The sequence below is a fragment of the Vanacampus margaritifer genome, chromosome 2 (genome assembly GCF_051991255.1).
Source record: "Vanacampus margaritifer isolate UIUO_Vmar chromosome 2, RoL_Vmar_1.0, whole genome shotgun sequence".
Lineage (NCBI taxonomy): Eukaryota > Metazoa > Chordata > Actinopteri > Syngnathiformes > Syngnathidae > Vanacampus > Vanacampus margaritifer.
In genome coordinates this window covers 3718608-3738246 of record NC_135433.1, presented here as the reverse complement: position 1 = coordinate 3738246, position 19639 = coordinate 3718608, and positions in this window count along the sequence as shown.

The window sequence follows — 19639 nt, the reverse complement described above, 5'->3', positions numbered from 1 at the left end:
TGTAAATACTTTTAAATCCAAGAGAAAAACTTTGCTTTTTTTCCACATAACTTTGATTTAGGCCTGGGAAATTTAAACGGTATATTCAATATAAGGTATAAATTTTGCTGAAGGTAGAGATTTTGACTCCGTCTTACCGCGATAGCGCATGTTGGCGACGTCATCACATTAGGGGTGTCCCGACTAGCATAAATACGTCGGCGTACACAACATACCGTTATATATACATACATATATATATATATATATATATATATATATATATATATATATATATATATATATATATATATACATATAAATAAATAAATATATATATATATATATATATATATATATATATATATACATGCATATGTATATGACCAAAAAGGTAATTTTAGAGCTGCCTGTAATTTGAATATGGTGACAATTTTTGCTCTGGGTTTTCATACCGTGCCAAATTGAAAGCTAATTGTTACTGGATTAAATCAAACAATTTGAGAAAGTTGGTTTCATTTTACACTCAACACTTCAAATTAGTTTGTTTTTTTATCTCTCTATTTTACATACAGTATATGCTGCACTAAAAGGAGACACTTAAATCCCATTGTACATGTTTGTACAATTATAATGACAATAAAGACTATAACTCGTTTGTTTTCTCACAGATGACATAATCTATTCATTTCATGTCACATTCCTGTGTTTAACTCATTTACTGCCATAAATAACAATAAAAAAAAAAATCTAGGTTTTCATATTCTTGTTAACAAAAGTAGGGGGGAAATTGTTAAACTAATAGAAATAGTTCAAATGAATTTTTGACGTTTATAGCCGTCAATGGCAGTGAATGAGTTAATGGCTTATTTGAAAAAGTGGAGATACTCTCTGCTCACCATGGAAAACATTATTCTTGTTAAATGATCTTTTATTCTTGTAGAATGACAATTTTAAGAGTACAACTTCCATTGTGTTTTGGATTCATATTTAGGCCTTATTCGCTTCTTCTTCTTCTGACACTTGGAGAGACAAATGTTTTTCCTTTCGATCCGAAATGCTCCTGCTAGCATTCTTTTGCCGTGATAACGGCTGTGATTGGTCAATCGCCGCACTGGCCGTGGTTCTTGCCTTTCATTTTCTTTTGCCACCCAAGAGTGACTGTTATGGGCGTTACCAGCCTAAAAGTAACCCTCAGAGCATTATAGATAGCTGTCAAAAAAATGTGGTAGGAAAAAAAAAAAGTATAAAGCAGGATTCAATCCTGCGACCATGCACTTGTGGGGTAATGCTGCAAACAAGTGAAAAAGGTTGGGAAAATACGTCCAAGTATCGACATCTATTTTGTTTTTGTTTGAACTTTTCATGATGTTGACATTCTGCTGTTTCAGTTTAATTATAACTGTTTTGATTTTAGTTATAACTGTTTAGATTTAGTCATAACTGCTTTAACCTCCTCAGTAAAGTTTAATGGGTGTTTGAAGTTTGAAGATTCTTCCTTCCTTTTCACATGCAATTAGCCATCTGGTTGGGGGAGAAAATGTGTTAATAGGATTCCTTTGTGAAGTTGTGTTTCCATATCAATTGGCCATCTGTCAAGGTGCGAGGTTGTCTGGAACCTACTGTATTTCCACATCAATCGACCATCTGTCAATGTGTATTGAGTAATGTCTGTCTTGAGACTTAGAGGCGCCACTGGAGAGGGGCGGGGCTTAAGGGCAGCAGAAGGAGGCAGAGCAAGGGGAGGGGCTTTTTAGGGCTGGGATGCTGGAAGTATAATAGCGACTGGAAGTGTGAGGAAGACACACACACACAGGGAATCCATGGCGTTTGGCTGTATCTTGTGTTGTCCAGAAATTTCTGTAAAATAAATCCTTCGAAGGAACTGTTCACCGATCTCCAGTCTGATTAATCAACATTACGAACACGCGAAAAACTTAAGGATCGTTTTCCAACAATGACAACAGCCTCTAACAGCCTATTTTAGTTGGCAAAACAAAATAAACTTGTGAAACGACACTATGTGAGGGAAGCGAGGCAGCAACCAGGCACAGTGCATGACTTGCTCCAATCCGAGCCGTTCAAAATAACGCAGGAGAATTGCCGGTCACGGCAAAAATATCCACTCCCCAAATCCCCGCTTTGAGTACCACTGTATTAGTTCTTCTTCTGATCAACGATTTTGGGTCTCTGACGACACAACTGAGCATCCGTCAAAAGGTCCAAAACACGCAAACACCACATCATTTTATTCTTTTGCATCTTCTTCCCCAGTTTTTCTTTTTGTGTCTCAAGGTGGACCTTGACACTTTGGAGTGCCCATCAGAGGTCCAAACGTGGCAAACTATCTAGAGTGTGACTGTTGTTAATAGTGCATTCATGTTTACATTGTCATCAAACTCATGAATGACGTACAACAGGTGTGAGGTTAAGTGACAAACATGAGGGCCCTCCGAGGAGTTCATGAGGTTTAAAATCTTGAGACTAAGAACATGAAGTTAAATAACGCCATCTTGAAAGTCATCACAACAAGAGGCTGATGGCATTTTGATGAAATTAAAGTGAAGTCATTTCGGGCATTTTGGTGAAGTGGCACAGACAGTCTGACGTTGTTCTGGTGCCCATGCTGTGTGAAGTGATGAATGCGGAGAGTGTTGAGTGATTCGCTTCCTGATTGACATCCTCTCTGGCACTGTTTGTATCCTCTCTGGCATCCTAACTTGCGTAGTCGTTGCCCTCCTCTCTGGCATTGTTTATGTCCTCTCTGGTATCCAAACTTGCATACTTGTTGGTGCCCTCTCTGGCGTCCTTGTTTGTGTCCTCTCTGGCATTAGAACTTGCGTACTCGTTGGCGTCCTTTGTGGCATTCTTGTTTGTGTCCACAATGGGATCCTAATTTGCATACTCGCTGGCTTCATCTCTGGCATCCTTGCTTCTGCCCTTGCTTGCGTCTCTATTGATTGAGTAATAAGTCTTGGCATCTGCCATTGTGTTTCTTGAAAAACTTGTCTGGCTTGAAACTCCAAAGCGTTCTGTAATGTGGACCTCGTGCCTGGTTGTTGCAAATGAGTCTGATTGCTGTTGGCACCAGGAATACTCAGCCCGCTCATTGTGATTTGGCTGTGTGAATATGGTGGTGGTGGTGGTGATGACTTCTGGTAGAATCTACTCGTGCACTTGTGGTGCTCAGGTACAACACAGTGGCCGTGAACCGCTCCGGATGGTGAAAGAGGAATTAAATTATTCTGTCCTCTTTGCGTGTTCCAAAAATGAAGATAGACTTAATGTAAGAAAAATACACCTTTGCAAAAATGATTTAATGTAAGAAAAAGGTCAGAGATCTCTGGACAAATAACTGCCTCTAATTCATCACTTAAACAGGTGGGATTCAGAGCGTCAAATGTACTCTTCTACGTGTACAATAGCTTCTTATAGTTAAAAAGACCTCCTCTCTTTCATTTATAGACTAAACATATTCTTCGTACTTTTCCGTGAGCAGATGGCGTAAACAAGGTCAGGTGTGGGTGTGTTTTTGGGACTGAATGTGTTATATAGTTGAAGGATTTTCCCCATAGCAAAATCTCACAAACAAGTTGCAAATAAAGAGTGTGTGTGTGTGTTATTTCAAAACAGATTCTGTTCTCAAGGACCAAATGTGTTTTCGCACAAAACGCTGAGAAGGAACTTTTTTAGACTAAATAGTATGTCCCAGTTTAAGGTCAGATTATACCGAGATCAACACCATCTGCTCTGCACAGGACACAAAACATTTCGACAAGGTTAATATAAAGAATTAAAATGTTAATAGTGTGTAACAATGGTTGATATATGAAATGGAGTATTAAAAATTTTATAATATCTATCAGTCCGCCCTTTGGGCTTTTTAAATAAAGCCCAACAACTAAATATTTAAACATTTTTACCAAAGGATTCCAGCGGGATTTGCATCATCGCAATAGCAGGTGCAACAGTAGAATAAAAGAAAAAAAAACATTCTTTTTAGCAGGAGAGGAGGTCAGCCATATGTCAAAACAATGTGATTCATCAAAAGATTTTCCTTTTTTTTTCTTTTTTTTCAGTAAAATAAGCATATCATATATGAAGACAATGTGTTGTGATTATGTTAAAGAATTGTGGTGGGGGATCCCAGAAATAGCAAATTGGCATGACAGTCAGTATGAGAAAGAGTGTCATTATGTACGTGCAATTGGAGACGCAATTGAAGACTTGTTGTCGTTTGGGCTAGGGAAGTTTTTGTTGACGTTTGTCAGTTCCGTTTTCGTTCTTGCGTTTGTTTTTTAAACGGAGTCCTTCAGCTTTGCGATTGGCTGGCAACCTGTTCAGGTTGCACCCCGCCTACTGGCCGAAGCCAGTTGGGATAGGCTCCAGTACCCTCACAATCCTTGTGAGGACAAGCGGTCAAGGGAATGGATGGATGGATCCTTCAGCCCACATCAACTGCCAGAGATTATCACCGGGCCCAAGGTGTGACTCATTCTTTGTGGAACGCCCCGGAAAAGGGACACATTCCTCCTATCTCCATTGGGTAATCCTCAGGTCGTCTGGTGGAAACTGGAAGCAGTTGAATGGCCTCTCAGCTGGCACGTCTGGTCACTGGAGCAGTTGACTGGTTTCTCAGTTGGCTCCTGCAGGTGGCTGGCTCCTGAAGGTGGGGGTTGAGCAGAAGGCGGACCCCCGGCTGGTCTAATAGGCAAGATGTGGAACCAGGTGCCCCGTGGACTGGACTAGATTGACCTTTTCATCACCTCATCTGGGTGCAAAATATTTTCATTTAGTCACTAATAAACATTTATTCACATCCCTTCTTTTTGAAAGAGCATTTTGGTAGTGTTATTAGTTAGGAGTTAGTAAATGTTAGTAAAGTTCTGTAGGCCTCTCCTGTGGGGAAAAATTCTGTTTGTTGCGACATTCAATTAGGATCCAGCCTTTGGCTGACTTTAATGACCTAAGCACATTCATTAATGCAAAAAATGAAAATCTTAGCCAATTCAAATCTGACGAGGCCAATTTTGTTTACAGAATATAATGATTATTGAAATGTTTTATTATAATATTTACTGTTATAGATATAGCATGAATGTGCTTCCAGCCATTAAATAAATGCAACTTTCGCCAACAAATAAAATCAAAAAATAACATCTAACCCCAGGGCCCCAGGGGAAAATAGAAATGGAACATATTCACCTTATTTTCGCCGTCTCTGCCAAAACTTACTCCTTCTCCATGGTCAAGGAAATCCCCAATTGTCCTCCTATAAAATTCATTCTCACGGACTATCTATAATTATCACATTAAGATTAACTTTTAATTTTATATTTATTTAATTCAACATGGACTGTTTGTGTCCTTCGCAACGATATACCCAGACCGACCAATAATTCCCCCATCTGAAAAAATCGACTTAGAGAATTGTTCAGACTCTAATAATATACAAGTTCTGCAGTAAATAAATTTTGCTTGCTTTTTGTTTAGAAAGAGGGGAAAATTTTACATTTAACCAGTAAGTTCGACCATGCGTCCCAAGCAACTATGTAAATTTCAAAAGAAAATTTGGAAAATATTAAAAGACTAAATTCAATAAGCGTAAAATATAATTAATAGTTAATAGTGTGTAACAATGGTTGATATATGAAATGGAGTATTAAAAATGTTATAATATCTATCAATGGCCCCCACACTGTAGAGGATGGGTTTTGGTAGGCCGCAATGTCTCTCTGAGTGCAGGTAGAGGCTCCCGTGTTCCACACAGACGATTTCTGGCCCATGTTGTAATTACAAACTCGTGAGGAGACGGACTGATGTCCATAGTTTCCACCTTGTGGAACAGCGGAGAAGCTGGCCTGAGAGACACGCGACACATTCTGGTAGCATATGCCGTCTTGACCGGGAAATGACGTTGGCCAATTGGTACCACCACCTGTCTGGTACTGAGACAGGTTCTTTGCGCTGGGATGGTTCCACATTCTGTCTGCTGAGGCCTCCCACCAGGGCGCGCACATGCCTGCATCGTGTCCTCAGCTGAGCTGAATAAAGGCAAGGTCCCTGAAAGAGGTCCAAACAGGTGACACAATCAGTGAAGATAGGAACATTCCATCATTTCATCTTCTTCTGATCAACGATTTTGGGTCTCTGACGACACAACTGAGAATCCGTCAAAAGGTCTAAAACACGCAAACACCACATCATTTTATTATTTTCCATCTTCTTCCCCAGTTTTTCTTTTTGTGTCTCAAGGTGGACCTTGACACTTTGGAGTGCCCATCAGAGGTCCAAACGTGGCAAACTATCTAGAGTGTGACTGTTGTTAATAGTACATTCATGTTTACATTGTCATCAAACTCATGAATGACGTACAACAGGTGTGAGGTTAAGTGACAAACATGAGGGCCCTCCGAGGAGTTCACGGGGTTTAAAATCTTGAGACTAAGAACATGAAGTTAAATAACGCCATCTTGAAAGTCATCACAACAAAAGGCTGATGGCATTTTGATGAAATGGAATTAAAGTGAAGTCATTTCGGGCATTTTGGTGAAGTAGCTCAGACAGTCTGACATTGTTCCGGTGCCCATGCTGTGTGAAGTGATGAATGCGGAGAGTGTTGAGTGATTCGCTTCCTGATTGACATCCTCTCTGGCATTGTTTGTATCCTCTCTGGCATCCTAACTTGCGTAGTCGTTGCCCTCCTCTCTGGCATTGTTTATGTCCTCTCTGGTATCCAAACTTGCATACTTGTTGGTGCCCTCTCTGGCGTCCTTGTTTGTGTCCTCTCTGGCATTAGAACTTGCGTACTCGTTGGCGTCCTCTGTGGCATTCTTGTTTGTGTCCACAATGGGATCCTAATTTGCATACTCGCTGGCTTCATCTCTGGCATCCTTGCTTCTGCCCTTGCTTGCGTCTCTATTGATTGAGTAATAAGTCTTGGCATCTGCCATTGTGTTTCTTGAAAAACTTGTCTGGCTTGAAATTCCAAAGCGTTCTGTAATATGGACCTCGTGCCTGGTTGTTGCAAATGAGTCTGATTGCTGTTGGCACCAGGAATACTCAGCCCGCTTATTGTGATTTGGCTGTGTGAATATGGTGGTGGTGGTGGTGATGACTTCTGGTAGAATCTACTCGTGCACTTGTGGTGCTCAGGTACAACACAGTGGCCGTGAACCGCTCCGGATGGTGAAAGAGGAATTAAATTATTCTGTCCTCTTTGCGTGTTCCAAAAATGAAGATAGACTTAATGTAAGAAAAATACACCTTTGCAAAAATGATTTAATGTAAGAAAAAGGTCAGAGATCTCTGGACAAATAACTGCCTCTAATTCATCACTTAAACAGGTGGGATTCAGAGCGTCAAATGTACTCTTCTACGTGTACAATAGCTTCTTATAGTTAAAAAGACCTCCTCTTTTTCATTTATAGACTAAACAAATTCTTCGTACTTTTCCGTGAGCAGATGGCGTAAACAAGGTCAGGTGTGGGTGTGTTTTTGGGACTGAATGTGTTATATAGTTGAAGGATTTTCCCCATAGCAAAATCTCACAAACAAGTTGCAAATAAAGAGTGTGTGTGTGTGTTATTTCAAAACAGATTCTGTTCTCAAGGACCAAATGTGTTTTCGCACAAAACGCTGAGAAGGAACTTTTTTAGACTAAATAGTATGTCCCAGTTTAAGGTCAGATTATACCGAGATCAACACCATCTGCTCTGCACAGGACACAAAACATTTCGACAAGGTTAATATAAAGAATTAAAATGTTAATAGTGTGTAACAATGGTTGATATATGAAATGGAGTATTAAAAATTTTATAATATCTATCAGTCCGCCCTTTGGGCTTTTTAAATAAAGCCCAACAACTAAATATTTAAACATTTTTACCAAAGGATTCCAGCGGGATTTGCATCATCGCAATAGCAGGTGCAACAGTAGAATAAAAGAAAAAAAAAACATTCTTTTTAGCAGGAGAGGAGGTCAGTCATATGTCAAAACAATGTGATTCATCAAAAGATTTTCCTTTTTTTTTCTTTTTTTTCAGTAAAATAAGGATATCATATATGAAGACAATGTGTTGTGATTATGTTAAAGAATTGTGGTGGGGGATCCCAGAAATAGCAAATTGGCATGACAGTCAGTATGAGAAAGAGTGTCATTATGTACGTGCAATTGGAGACGCGATTGAAGACTTGTTGTCGTTTGGGCTAGGGAAGTTTTTGTTGACGTTTGTCAGTTCCGTTTTCGTTCTTGTGTTTGTTTTTTAAACGGAGTCCTTCAGCTTTGCGATTGGCTGGCAACCTGTTCAGGTTGCACCCCGCCTACTGGCCGAAGCCAGTTGGGATAGGCTCCAGTACCCTCACAATCCTTGTGAGGACAAGCGGTCAAGGGAATGGATGGATGGATCCTTCAGCCCACATCAACTGCCAGAGATTATCACCGGGCCCAAGGTGTGACTCATTCTTTGTGGAACGCCCCGGAAAAGGGACACATTCCTCCTATCTCCATTGGGTAATCCTCAGGTCGTCTGGTGGAAACTGGAAGCAGTTGAATGGCCTCTCAGCTGGCACGTCTGGTCACTGGAGCAGTTGACTGGTTTCTCAGTTGGCTCCTGCAGGTGGCTGGCTCCTGAAGGTGGGGGTTGAGCAGAAGGCGGACCCCCGGCTGGTCTAATAGGCAAGATGTGGAACCAGGTGCCCCGTGGACTGGACTAGATTGACCTTTTCATCACCTCATCTGGGTGCAAAATATTTTCATTTAGTCACTAATAAACATTTATTCACATCCCTTCTTTTTGAAAGAGCATTTTGGTAGTGTTATTAGTTAGGAGTTAGTAAATGTTAGTAAAGTTCTGTAGGCCTCTCCTGTGGGGAAAAATTCTGTTTGTTGCGACATTCAATTAGGATCCAGCCTTTGGCTGACTTTAATGACCTAAGCACATTCATTAATGCAAAAAATGAAAATCTTAGCCAATTCAAATCTGACGAGGCCAATTTTGTTTACAGAATATAATGATTATTGAAATGTTTTATTATAATATTTACTGTTATAGATATAGCATGAATGTGCTTCCAGCCATTAAATAAATGCAACTTTCGCCAACAAATAAAATCAAAAAATAACATCTAACCCCAGGGCCCCAGGGGAAAATAGAAATGGAACATATTCACCTTATTTTCGCCGTCTCTGCCAAAACTTACTCCTTCTCCATGGTCAAGGAAATCCCCAATTGTCCTCCTATAAAATTCATTCTCACGGACTATCTATAATTATCACATTAAGATTAACTTTTAATTTTATATTTATTTAATTCAACATGGACTGTTTGTGTCCTTCGCAACGATATACCCAGACCGACCAATAATTCCCCCATCTGAAAAAATCGACTTAGAGAATTGTTCAGACTCTAATAATATACAAGTTCTGCAGTAAATAAATTTTGCTTGCTTTTTGTTTAGAAAGAGGGGAAAATTTTACATTTAACCAGTAAGTTCGACCATGCGTCCCAAGCAACTATGTAAATTTCAAAAGAAAATTTGGAAAATATTAAAAGACTAAATTCAATAAGCGTAAAATATAATTAATAGTTAATAGTGTGTAACAATGGTTGATATATGAAATGGAGTATTAAAAATGTTATAATATCTATCAATGGCCCCCACACTGTAGAGGATGGGTTTTGGTAGGCCGCAATGTCTCTCTGAGTGCAGGTAGAGGCTCCCGTGTTCCACACAGACGATTTCTGGCCCATGTTGTAATTACAAACTCGTGAGGAGACGGACTGATGTCCATAGTTTCCACCTTGTGGAACAGCGGAGAAGCTGGCCTGAGAGACACGCGACACATTCTGGTAGCATATGCCGTCTTGACCGGGAAATGACGTTGGCCAATTGGTACCACCACCTGTCTGGTACTGAGACAGGTTCTTTGCGCTGGGATGGTTCCACATTCTGTCTGCTGAGGCCTCCCACCAGGGCGCGCACATGCCTGCATCGTGTCCTCAGCTGAGCTGAATAAAGGCAAGGTCCCTGAAAGAGGTCCAAACAGGTGACACAATCAGTGAAGATAGGAACATTCCATCATTTCATCTTCTTCTGATCAACGATTTTGGGTCTCTGACGACACAACTGAGAATCCGTCAAAAGGTCTAAAACACGCAAACACCACATCATTTTATTATTTTCCATCTTCTTCCCCAGTTTTTCTTTTTGTGTCTCAAGGTGGACCTTGACACTTTGGAGTGCCCATCAGAGGTCCAAACGTGGCAAACTATCTAGAGTGTGACTGTTGTTAATAGTACATTCATGTTTACATTGTCATCAAACTCATGAATGACGTACAACAGGTGTGAGGTTAAGTGACAAACATGAGGGCCCTCCGAGGAGTTCACGGGGTTTAAAATCTTGAGACTAAGAACATGAAGTTAAATAACGCCATCTTGAAAGTCATCACAACAAAAGGCTGATGGCATTTTGATGAAATGGAATTAAAGTGAAGTCATTTCGGGCATTTTGGTGAAGTAGCTCAGACAGTCTGACATTGTTCCGGTGCCCATGCTGTGTGAAGTGATGAATGCGGAGAGTGTTGAGTGATTCGCTTCCTGATTGACATCCTCTCTGGCATTGTTTGTATCCTCTCTGGCATCCTAACTTGCGTAGTCGTTGCCCTCCTCTCTGGCATTGTTTATGTCCTCTCTGGTATCCAAACTTGCATACTTGTTGGTGCCCTCTCTGGCGTCCTTGTTTGTGTCCTCTCTGGCATTAGAACTTGCGTACTCGTTGGCGTCCTCTGTGGCATTCTTGTTTGTGTCCACAATGGGATCCTAATTTGCATACTCGCTGGCTTCATCTCTGGCATCCTTGCTTCTGCCCTTGCTTGCGTCTCTATTGATTGAGTAATAAGTCTTGGCATCTGCCATTGTGTTTCTTGAAAAACTTGTCTGGCTTGAAATTCCAAAGCGTTCTGTAATATGGACCTCGTGCCTGGTTGTTGCAAATGAGTCTGATTGCTGTTGGCACCAGGAATACTCAGCCCGCTTATTGTGATTTGGCTGTGTGAATATGGTGGTGGTGGTGGTGATGACTTCTGGTAGAATCTACTCGTGCACTTGTGGTGCTCAGGTACAACACAGTGGCCGTGAACCGCTCCGGATGGTGAAAGAGGAATTAAATTATTCTGTCCTCTTTGCGTGTTCCAAAAATGAAGATAGACTTAATGTAAGAAAAATACACCTTTGCAAAAATGATTTAATGTAAGAAAAAGGTCAGAGATCTCTGGACAAATAACTGCCTCTAATTCATCACTTAAACAGGTGGGATTCAGAGCGTCAAATGTACTCTTCTACGTGTACAATAGCTTCTTATAGTTAAAAAGACCTCCTCTTTTTCATTTATAGACTAAACATATTCTTCGTACTTTTCCGTGAGCAGATGGCGTAAACAAGGTCAGGTGTGGGTGTGTTTTTGGGACTGAATGTGTTATATAGTTGAAGGATTTTCCCCATAGCAAAATCTCACAAACAAGTTGCAAATAAAGAGTGTGTGTGTGTGTTATTTCAAAACAGATTCTGTTCTCAAGGACCAAATGTGTTTTCGCACAAAACGCTGAGAAGGAACTTTTTTAGACTAAATAGTATGTCCCAGTTTAAGGTCAGATTATACCGAGATCAACACCATCTGCTCTGCACAGGACACAAAACATTTCGACAAGGTTAATATAAAGAATTAAAATGTTAATAGTGTGTAACAATGGTTGATATATGAAATGGAGTATTAAAAATTTTATAATATCTATCAGTCCGCCCTTTGGGCTTTTTAAATAAAGCCCAACAACTAAATATTTAAACATTTTTACCAAAGGATTCCAGCGGGATTTGCATCATCGCAATAGCAGGTGCAACAGTAGAATAAAAGAAAAAAAAAACATTCTTTTTAGCAGGAGAGGAGGTCAGTCATATGTCAAAACAATGTGATTCATCAAAAGATTTTCCTTTTTTTTTCTTTTTTTTCAGTAAAATAAGGATATCATATATGAAGACAATGTGTTGTGATTATGTTAAAGAATTGTGGTGGGGGATCCCAGAAATAGCAAATTGGCATGACAGTCAGTATGAGAAAGAGTGTCATTATGTACGTGCAATTGGAGACGCGATTGAAGACTTTGATTTTGATGAAATGGAATTAAAGTGAAGTCATTTCGGGCATTTTGGTGAAGTGGCACAGACAGTCTGACGTTGTTCTGGTGCCCATGCTGTGTGAAGTGATGAATGCGGAGAGTGATTCGCTTCCTGATTGACATCCTCTCTGGCATCCTAACTTGCGTAGTCGTTGCCCTCCTCTCTGGCATTGTTGTTTTTGTCCTCAATGGGATCCTAATTTGCATACTCGCTGGCTTCATCTCTGGCATCCTTGCTTCTGCCCTTGCTTGCGTCTCTATTGATTGAGTAATAAGTCTTGGAATCTGCCATTGTGTTTCTTGAAAAACTTGTCTGGCTGGAAAATGCAAAGCGTTCTGTAATGTGGACCTCGTGTCTGGTTGTTGCAAATGAGTCTGATTGGCGTTGGCACCAGGAATACTCAGCCCGCTTATGGTGATGTGGCTGTGTGAATATGGTGGTGGTGGTGATGACTTCTGGTAGAATCTACTCGTGCACTTGTGGTGCTCAGGTACAACACAGTGGCCGTGAACCGCTCCTGATGGCCCCCACACTGTAGAGGATGGGTTTTGGTAGGCCGCAATGTCTCTCTGAGTGCAGGTAGAGGCTCCCGTGTTCCACGCAGACGATTTCTGGCCCATGTTGTAATTACAAACTCTTGAGGAGACGGACTGATGTCCACAGTTTCCACCTTGTGGAACAGCGGAAAAGCTGGCCTGAGAGACACGCGACACATTCTGGTAGCATATGCCGTCTTGACCGGGAAATGACGTTGGCCAATGGGTACCACCACCTGTCTGGTACTGGGACAGGTTCTTTGCACTGGGATGGTGCGCTGGGATGGTTCCGCATTCTGTCTGCTGAGGCCTCCCACCAGGGCGCGCCCATCTGCGCACTTGCCTGCATCGTGTCCTCAGTTGAGCTGAATAAAGGCAAGGTGAGAAGCAGTGAAGCCACGGAATGTCGGTGAAGATGTGGAGAAAGAGGAAGTCTTGGTGACGACGTAAGAAGTCATGGGATCCTGATGAATACCCAGATAATGGCAGAGTGACAAGTAATGGCAACGACTTGACAACAGCGGCTGTTTTGCCACAAGGCAGAACCATCATTTGACTTATGGACGACCTAAACTGCCATACAATAAATTCATTAATAAATACGGGTAAAAATAAAAACTAATATTAAGAAAATATATAATGGCCTGTTTTTTGCAAAGTGAACCGTCATCTGATCCCCGAGCACACATGATGTCATCTTCAGTCTACAGCAAGTGACAAAATGTATTTTTAAACTTATTCATTATACGATACGATACGAGATACGATACAATACGATACGATACGATACGATACGATACGATATACTTTTATTTTCCCCGTGGGGAACTTTTTCCTGGACTCCGTCCAGCTGCAGTTTACAGTAAGGAAAAAACAACAGAATAGAAAGAGATCAAATCAAAATTAAATAAGAAGTGCAGCAGTAGTTTACAGTAAGAAAAACAGAATAGAGAGAGATAATTAAAATAAATAATACACACACACTCCTATATATATATATATTGCACCACTTAGTTAATGTGGGTTATTAAGCAATTTGATGGATGTCGGCAGGAATGAGTTCTTGTAGCGGTTCAGCCTGGTTCTGGGGGCCCTGAATCTCCTGCCGGAAGGCAGTAGCTGGACTTCATGATGCAGAATGTGAGTCGGGTCATTAACAATTTTCTGTGCCAGTCTTGTGACGGACTGCTCATAAAGCATCTGTAGGGAAGGATGATTCCTGACCCCCATGATCTTCATGGCAGTCCGCACCAGACCGGCAATCTGTGACCTTGACTGCACAGTCAGGTTGCCGTACCAGGCCGCAATGCCGTATCTGATGATACTTTCCAATGCAGCCCGGTAGAACAACAGCATGATCCTCTGCTCCACTCCATAGACCCTCAGTCTGCGTAGGAAGTAGAGACGCTGTTGGAGTTTGGAGCAGAGACTTCCAACGTGTACCCTCCAGCTGAGTGTGTTGTCAATGTGGACCCTGAAGAAGGTATATTAAAAATCCATACTTTTGCGTGTCCAATAAATCAAATTATGGGATAAGAAATGAACAGAGTTCCTGCGCAGGATGATTTATTCCGGAGATCTCCGTTACATCATTGAGTCAAACTCCAACAGTTTCAGATCAATAATGCTACTCCTCTTTCGAAGAGCCCACACTTTATTACAATCAAATCGCAAGAACAGTGTCTCCAACACCGCCCCTCATGAATAAGTAAATGTGTTATATAATGGAAAAATACAGGTTGAAAAACAGAGTTCTCAGCACACAGATACAGCTGTATTCGTCTCTAGTCAAAATATACTTTCAAGGCACTTCTCAGTACTTTCTCCCATAACAAAATCTCACAAACAAGTTGAACTCAACAGCTCCTAATGTAACATAGTTATATGAGTGTGCGCTCTCTCTCACGAACAGAAATGTGTTTTCGCACAGAGAAGGAACTTCTTTAGACTAAATAATATGACCCAGCTTAAGGCCAGACCATACGAGGTCGACATCATCTGCTCTGCTCAGGACACAAAATATGTCTTATAGGTTAATATGAAGAATTAAAATGTTCATAATGTGTAACAATAGTTGATATATGAAATTAGGTATTAAAAATGTTATAATATCTTTCAACCCCCAGATACCTGTATGAACCCACCTGGCTGATGTGATTGCCTTTAATGACGACTGGCCCGTGGTCACCAACAGTTTTTGGATCAAATATCACCTCTTCTGTCTTCCCCACATTGAGCACAAGATGATTCTGGTCACACCACTGGACAAATTTCTCTATTTCTGAGAAATAGTCCAGTGGGCTACCGCCGGCCTGCAGCAAGCTGACGATAGCTGTGTCATCAGAGAACTTAATGATAAAGTTCTCAGGGTGTGATGTCACACAATCATTTGTGTACAATGTGAAGAGGACCGGGGAGCTGACGCAGCCCTGTGGGTGCCTGTGCTTATCAATCTGGGTTCCGAGAGGGAGCTGTTGACCCTGACTTGCTGTGTGCGCTGTGTCAGGAAGGAGTGATACCACCTCGAGATTTGCGGGTTCACATTCATCTCCTTCAGTTTACCCAAAAGCAGGTGCGGCTGCATTGTGTTGAACGCTGAGCTAAAGTCAACGAACAACACACGTGCATAAGCTTTAGGGACGTCCAGATGTTTGCTGACCAGATGTGTGATGCTGTTGATAGCATCGTCAGTGCCGCGACCCCGCTTGTAGGCAAACTGAAGGGAGTCTAAGTGTGCATCCACCTCCCCCCTGAGCCGAGTCACCATCAGCCTCTCGAAACACTTCATGACAATGGAAGTTAGAGCCACAGGCCTGAAGTCATTATTGACCACAGGACATTGTTTTTTAGGAACCGGGGTGATTACTGATTTTTTCCAGAGAATGGGAATGGAGTGTGAGTCCACAGATCTCTGGAAGATGGGCTGCCATGCCGCTGTGAGCTCCTCTGCACAGGATTTTAGCAGAAGGGCAGATATCCCATCTGGTCCTGAGGCCTTTTTTGTGCAGACAGACCTAAAAGCAGATTGGACATCATGGGGATGAATGACCAGCCTTGAGTCCTGCTCATTCACTGAAATGGACCTCAGGATCTCCCCACATTCAGAGGAGAAGTCCTGCGTTTCGAATCTTAAATAAAAGTCATTCAGCTCCCTTGCCTTCTGGAGGTCATTTAGAGTGCTGAGACCTTTTTGAGCAGGAGTCAAGTTGGTGATCCTCCTCATGGTGTCCCACATTTTCTTAGAGTTGTTAGCAGCAAAGTGTTTTTCTATAGTCTCTTTGTGCTTCCTTTTTGCTTCTTTAAGCATGTGTTTGAGTTCTTTTTGAACCAATTTGAGCTGGGCTCTGTCCTGGTTCTTAAATGCCCTTTTTTGCGGTTAATACAGTCTTTAACCTCCTTAGTAATGTACGGTTTGTTGTTGGGGTAAACAGTTATTTCCTTTGTTGGTATGATGTTGTCCACACAGAATTTAATATAGTCAGTTACAGTCACAGCAGCAGTATCCATATCCAGCCCATCAAAGGTATTCCACTCTGTGCATAGGAAACATCCTTTAAGGGTCTCAATGCTGTCATGAGACCAGATTTTAACAGTCTTTCTTTGTGGTTTGCTGCATTTGAGAGCTGTTTTGTAGGTGGGGATGAGGTGAATTGTGTTGTGGTCAGAGTTGAAAATTACATGAAAAGTAACAGTTAGCACAATAATTATAGACAAAATATGATCTTCTTACTGTTGAAAATGGTTCAATGAATCATGTATGCCTTTAACAGTAATGGTTGAACACGTTTGAAATGATTTTCATCCCAATTAAAACAAGTGGAAATTTGTGGTGGGATAGAACTCAGTTCTTCATTTGTCAATGAAGTACGTAATGTATCGTTCATCACTAGTAAACCTTGTGCAAAATGACCACATTGAAGGCTGATCAAACGACATTGTTTACATTACGTCTCTAAAAATAATATATGTTGTTTTGGTTTTTTTTTTACATATTTTTTATCTTTTTTAGATAAAATATTCATTGAATTAATTCATGATTATATTAAGGTTTGTAATTTTGTAATGCCAATTTCCGGGTAGAGAATGAAAGTAAAACTCGATTTCACCTGCCACCTTACATTCAGACTCATTTGCAACAACCAGACACGAGGTCCACATTACAGAACGCTTTGGAGTTTCAAGCCAGACAAGTTTTTCAAGAAACACAATGGCAGATTCCAAGACTAATTACTCAATCAATAGAGACGCAAGCAAGGGCAGAAGCAAGGATGCCAGAGATGAAGCCAGCGAGTATGCAAATTAAGATGTGTGTGTGTGTGTGTGTGTGTGTGTGTGTGTGTGTGTGTGTGTGTGTGTGTGTGTGTGTGTGCGCGCACGCGCGTGTGTGTGTGTGTGTGTGTGTGTGCGCGCGTGTGTGCGTGTGTGTGTGTGTGTGTGTGACTATTAAGGTTTGTAATTTTGTAATGCCAATTTCCGGGTAGAGAACAAAAGTAAAACTCGACTCCACCTGCCACCCCTTACATTCAGACCTCTCCACTGGCGTGTTCCTCGCAGAATCCCCTGCTAAGAAATGTCCTCCAAAAAGATGGCGATCATGAAAACGCTGGAGAACTTGTCCCGGAAGAATTTGGACAAGTTCCGCATGGCGCTGGTAGACCGCCGCGGCGACCGAGAGGTGGCACTCAGCAAGGTGGAGGGCAAGGACTACACGGAGATCACCAACGTGCTGGTGTCCACTTTCACTGATACTTGAACTCCTCCACTTGGGGCAGGATCTCATCCCCGACCCGGAGAGGGCACTCCAACCTTTTCCGACTGAGGACCATGGTCTCGGATTTGGAGGTGCTGATCCTCATCCCAACCACTTCACACTCGGCTGCGAACCGCTCAAGTGAGACTTGATGATCACGGCTTGATGAAGCCAACAGCACCACATCATCTGCAAAAAGCATATATGCAATGTTGAGGCCACCAAACCGGACTCCCTCAGCGCTTCGGCTACACCTAGAAATTCTGTCCAAAAAAGTTATGAACAGAATCTGTGACAAAGGGCAACCTTGGCGGAGTCCAACCCTCACAGGAAACAAATTCGACTTACTGCCGGCAATGCAGACCAAACTCTGACATCGGTTGTACAGGGACTGAATAGCCCGTATCAGGGGGCTCGGTACCCCAATATTCCCTAAGCACCCCCCACAGGACTACCCGAGGGACACGGTCAAACGCCTTCTCCAAGTCCACAAAGCACATGTAGACTGGTTGGGCGAACTCCCACGCACCCTCGAGGACCCTGCTGAGGGTGTAGAGCTGGTCCACTGTTCCACGGCCGGGACGAAAACCAAACTGCTCCTCCTGAATCCGAGATTCGACTTCCCGACGGACCCTCCTCTCCAACACCCCTGAATAGACCTTACCTGGGAGGCTCAGGAGTGTGATCCCTCTAAAGTTGGAACTTTACCTTCTTAAAAAGGGGAACCACCACCCCGGTCTGCCAATCCAGAGGCACCGTCCCCGATGTCCACGCAATGTTGCAGAGACGTGTCAACCACGACAGCCCCACAACATCCAGAGCCTTTAGGAACTCCGGGCGGATCTCATCCACCCCCGAGGCCCTGCCACCGAGAAACTTTCCAACCACTTCAGTTACTTCGACCCCAGAGATAGGGGAGCCCACCTCAGAGTCCCCAGACCCTGCTTCCTCAAAGGAAGGCGTGTCGGTGGAATTGAGGAGGTCTTCGAAGTATTCTCCCCACTGATTCACGACATCCCGAGTCGAGGTCAAAAGCACCCCATCTCCACTATACACAGTGTTAATGGCGCACTGCTTTCCTCTCCTGAGACGCCGGATGGTGGACCAGAATTTCCGTCCGGAAGTCGTTTTCCATGGCCTCACCGAACTCCTCCCATGTCCGAGTTTTTGCCTCAGCGACTGCCGAAGCCGCATTCCGCTTGGCCAGCCGGTACCCGTCAGCAGCCTCCGGAGTCCCACAGGCCAAAAAGGCCCAATAGGACTCCTTCTTCAGCTTGACGGCATCCCTTACTGCTGGTGTCCACCAGCAGGTTCGAGGATTGGCGCCACGACAGGCACCAACCACCTTACGGCCACAGCTCTGATCGGCCGCCTCAACAATGGAAGCGCGGAACATGGTCCACTCGGACTCAATGTCCCCTGCCTCCCCTGGGACAATGGAGAAGCTCTGCCGGAGATGGGTGTTAAAATTCTTTCTGACAGGGGATTCTGCCAGACGTTCCCAGCAGACCCTCTGCTGTTCGGTGCTTAAGCACAAACAACAGTCATGACCCGTCAATGAGTATGCCCACACCTGCTCTGCGTCTCTCACAGTGGGCAACTCCAGAGTGGAAGAGGGTCCAGCCCCTCTCGAGAGGATTGGTACCGGAACCCAAGCCGTGTGTGGAGGCAAGTCCGACTATATCTAGTCGGAACTTCTCAGCCTCGCACACCAGCTCGAGCTCCTTCCCTGTTAGAGAGGTGACATTCCATGTCCTTCAGTAGCCGGGGGTCGGACCGCCAAGGCCCCCGCATTTGGCTGGCACCCAACTCACTGCGCACCCGACCCCTTTGGCCCCTTCCACTGGTGGTGAGCCCTCCGTGAGTCATCACCTTATCGTGGTGGAGGGGTTTGCGTGTCCCAATGAGCCTGGGAGCTATGTTGTCCGGGGCTTCATGCCCCTGGTAGGGCCACCCATGGCAAACAGGTCCTAGGTGAGGGAGCAGACAAAGCATGGCTCAAATGACCCCAATGATGAACACAAAGTTAAAGTTATTTTTTTTAAAAACACTATAAAAGACCATTTCTTTGATATATATAAAAATTATATTAGAAGTGGTAATATATTTAGAACTGAAATACTACAACAAAAAAGTAAAATTTGATTACAATACACAGATATTTTGTTGTCAAGATCTGTGATTGCCTAATATTTTTC